This window comes from Pseudorca crassidens, chromosome 11 (assembly GCF_039906515.1).
Source record: "Pseudorca crassidens isolate mPseCra1 chromosome 11, mPseCra1.hap1, whole genome shotgun sequence".
In the NCBI taxonomy this organism is placed as follows: Eukaryota; Metazoa; Chordata; class Mammalia; order Artiodactyla; family Delphinidae; genus Pseudorca; species Pseudorca crassidens.
Window position 1 is genome coordinate 26,215,351 of NC_090306.1, and position 3,903 is coordinate 26,219,253.

At 39.6% G+C, this 3,903-nt stretch overlaps 1 pseudogene; it reads right to left on the reverse strand.

Annotated features, from left to right (window-relative positions):
* Nucleotides 1-1,210: 1,210 nt before the first annotated feature.
* On the reverse strand, nucleotides 1,211-3,199 carry LOC137202732 (tigger transposable element-derived protein 1-like; annotated as a pseudogene).
* Between the last annotated feature and the right edge of the window lie 704 nt (nucleotides 3,200-3,903).

A 3,903-nucleotide genomic window follows, 5' to 3' on the forward strand; every position in this document is an offset into this window, starting at 1 on the left:
GGAAACAAATGGACCCTAATGAATCTTAAAAGCTTTTGCAAAGCAAAGGAAACTACAAACAAGATGAAAAGACAACCCTCAGAATAGGAGAAAATAGTTTCAAACGAATCAGCGGACAAAGGATTAATCTCCAAAATATTCAAACAGCTCACGCAGCTCAATATTAAAAAACAAACAACCCAATCCAAGAATGGGCAGAAGATCTAAATAGACATTTCTCCAAAGAAGACATACAGATGGCCAAGAAGCACATGAAAATCTGCTCAACATCACTAATTATTAGAGAAATGCAAATCAAAACTACAATGAGGTAACACCTCACACCAGTTAGAATGGGCATCATCAGAAAATCTACAAACAACAAGTTCTGGAGAGGATGTGGAGAAAAGGGAACCCTCTTGCACAGTTGGTGGGAATGTAAATTGATACAGCCACTATGGAGAACAGTATGGAGGTTCCTTAAAAAACTAAAAATAGAATTACCACATGACCCAGCAATCCCACTATTGGGCATATACCCAGAGAAAACCACAATTCAAAAAGACACATGTACCCCAATGTTCATTGCAGCACTATTTACAATAACCAGGTCATGGAAGCAACCTAAATGCCCATCAACAGACAAATGGATAAAGAAGATGTGGTACATATATACAATGGAATATTACTCAGCCATAAAAGGGAACGAAATTGGGTCATTTGTAGAGACATGGATAGATCTAGAGACTGTCATACAGAGTGAAGTAAGTCAGAAAGAGAAAAACAAATATCGTATATTAACGCATATATGTGGAACCTAGAAAAATGGTACAGATGAACCGGTTTGCAGGACAGAAATTGAGACACAAATGTAGTGAACAAACATATGGACACCAAGGGGGGAAAGCAGTGTGGGGGGGTGTGATGAACTGGGAGATTGGGATTGACATGTATACACTGATGTGTACAACATTGATGACTAAAAGAACCTGCTGTATAAAAAAATAAATTAAATTAAATTCAAAAAAAAAAAATTCATTGCTGGGTGTTCCCTGGTGGTCTAGTGTTTAGGATTCAGCGCTTTCACTGTTGTGGCCTGGGTTCAATCCTTGGTCAGGAAACTGAGATCCCACAAGCCATGCAGTGTGGCAAAAAAAAAAAAAGAAAAAGAAAAGAATAAAATGTTCATTGGCTACATTAAAAAAAAAAAAAACTTCATTGCTAAAAAATGCTACCCATCATCTGAGCCTTCAGTGAGTCATAATCTTTTGGTTGGTGGAGAGTCTTGCTTGTTGATGGCTGCTGACTGATCAGGCTGATGGGTGGTGAAGGCTGAGGTGGCCGTGACAGTTTCTTAAAGTAAGACAACAATGAAGTTTGCCACATCAATGGCCTCTTCCTTTCGTGAACAATTTCTCTGTAGCAGGCAATGCTGTTTGGTAATATTCTACCCATGATAGATCTTCTTTCAAAATTTGAATCAGGGGCTTCCCTGGTGGCGCAGTGGTTGAGAGTCCGCCTGCCGATGCAGGGGACACGGGTTCGTGCCCCAGTCCGGGAAGATCCCACATGCCGCGGAGCGGCTAGGACCGTGAGCCATGGCTGCTGAGCCTGCGCCTCCGGAGCCTGTGCTCCGCAACGGGAGAGGCCACAACAGTGAGGGTCCCGCGTACCGCAAAAAAAAAAAAAAATTTGAATCAATCCTCTCAAACCCTGCCACGGCTTTATCAACTCAGTTTATGTAATATTCTAAATCCTTTGTTGTCATTTCAACAATCTTCACAGCATCTTCACCATGAGAGACTCCATCTCAAGAACCCACTTTCTTTGCTCATCCATAAGAAACAACTCCTTATCCATCTGAGTTTTGTCATGAGATGGCAGCAATTCAGTCACATCTTTGGGCTCTGCTTCTAATTTTAGTTCTCTTGTTATTTTCACCACATCTGCTGCTACTTCCTCCACTGAAGTCGCGAACCCTTCAAAGTCATCCCTGAAGCTTTGAATCAACTTCTTCCAAACTTTTGTTAATGTTGATATTTTGACCTCTTCCCATGAATCACGAATGTTCTTAATGACATCTAGAATGGTGAATCCTTTCCAGAAGGTTTTTAATTTATTTTGCCCAGATTCATCAGAGGAATCACTACCTATGGCGGCTACAGTCTTACAAAATGTATTTCTTAAATACTAAGACTTGAAATTTGAAATGAATCCTTGATCCATGGGCTGCAGAATGGATGCTGTGTTAACAGACATGAAAATAACATTAATCTGGTTGTAATACAGCTCCATCAGAGCTTTTGGGTGACCAGGTGCATTGTCAATGAGCAATTATATTTTGAATGGAGTCTTTTTTTCTGAGCAGTAGGTTTCAACAGTGGGCTGAAAATATTTCGTAAACCATGTTGTAAACAGACGTGCTGTCATCAGGCTTTGTTGTTCCATTTATAGAGCACAGGTAGAGTGGATTTAGTATAATTCTAAAGGGTCATAGGATTTTCGGAATGGTAAATGAGCATTAGCTTCAACTTAAAATCACCAGCTGCGTTAGCCCCTAACAAGAGAGTCAGCCTGTCTTTTGAAGATTTGAAGCCAGACATTGACTTCTCTCTAGTCATGAAAGTCTTAGATGGCATATTCTTCCCACAGAAGGCTGTTTCATCTACAATGAAAATCTGTTGTGTAGTGTAGCCACTTTCATTAATGATCTTAGCTACTTCATCTGGATAACTTGCTGGAGCTTCTGCATCAGCACTTGCTGCTTCTCCTTGCACTTTGATGTTATGGAAAAGGCTTCTCTCCTTAAACCTCATGAACCAACCTCTGCTAGCTTCAGACTTTTCTTCTGTAGCTTCTTCACCTCTCTCAGCCTTCACAGAACTGAAGATAGGGCCTTGCTCTGGATCAGGCGTTGGCTTAAGGGAATGTTGTGGTTGGTTTGATCTTCTATCCAAACCACTACAATTTTCTCCATATCAGCAGTAAGACTGTTTTGTTCTCATACCATTGGTGTGTTCATTGCAGTAGCACTTATAATTTCCTTCAAGAACTTTCCCTTTGCATTCGCAACTTGGCTAAGTGTTTGGCACAAGAGCCCTAGCTTTCTGCCTGTCTCAGTTTTTGACATGCCTTCCTCACTAAGCTTAATCATTTTTAGCTTTTGATTTAAAGGGAGAGACCTGTGACTTTTCTTTTCACTTGAACACTTAGAGGCCATTGCAGGGTTATTAACTGTCCTAATTTCAATGTTGCTGTGGTTCAGAGAATAAGGAGGCCCAAGGAGAGGGAGAGAGACAGGAATGGCTGGTCCATGGAGCAGTCAGAACATACACATTTATCGATTAAGTTCACTATCTTATATGGACGAGGTTCATGGTGCCCCAAAACAATTACAGTAGTAACATCAAAGGTTACTGATCACAGATCACCATAAAAAATATAATAATAATGAAAAGTTTTGAAATATCACCAGAATTACCAAGTTGTGACATAGAGACACAAAGTGAGCAAATGCTGTTGGAAAAATGGTACGAATAGATTTGCTGGATGCAGGGTTGCCACAAACCTTCAATTTGTAAAAAAAAATGCAGTATCTGCAAAGTGCAATAAAGTGAAGCACAATAAAATGAGGTATGACTGTATCATAGTAGCCATTTTTTTTTAAAGTTATGTAGATCAATTCTCCTGCCTTGAAGAAATTTCTCAATAACAACAAAACTATAAATTTAATGTGTATAGAAATATAATTGAAACATTACAAACTAACATATTATTAGTGGCTATTCTGGAATCTGAAAAATTGCAGCAAGTGTTAGGTGTTTTACAGTAGAATGACCCCCTAAGTCATGACTGCAAGCTACGAAAGCCATGTGTGATATCCTGATTTCAATCAGGACTCTCTCTCTCTCTTTTTTTTTCTTT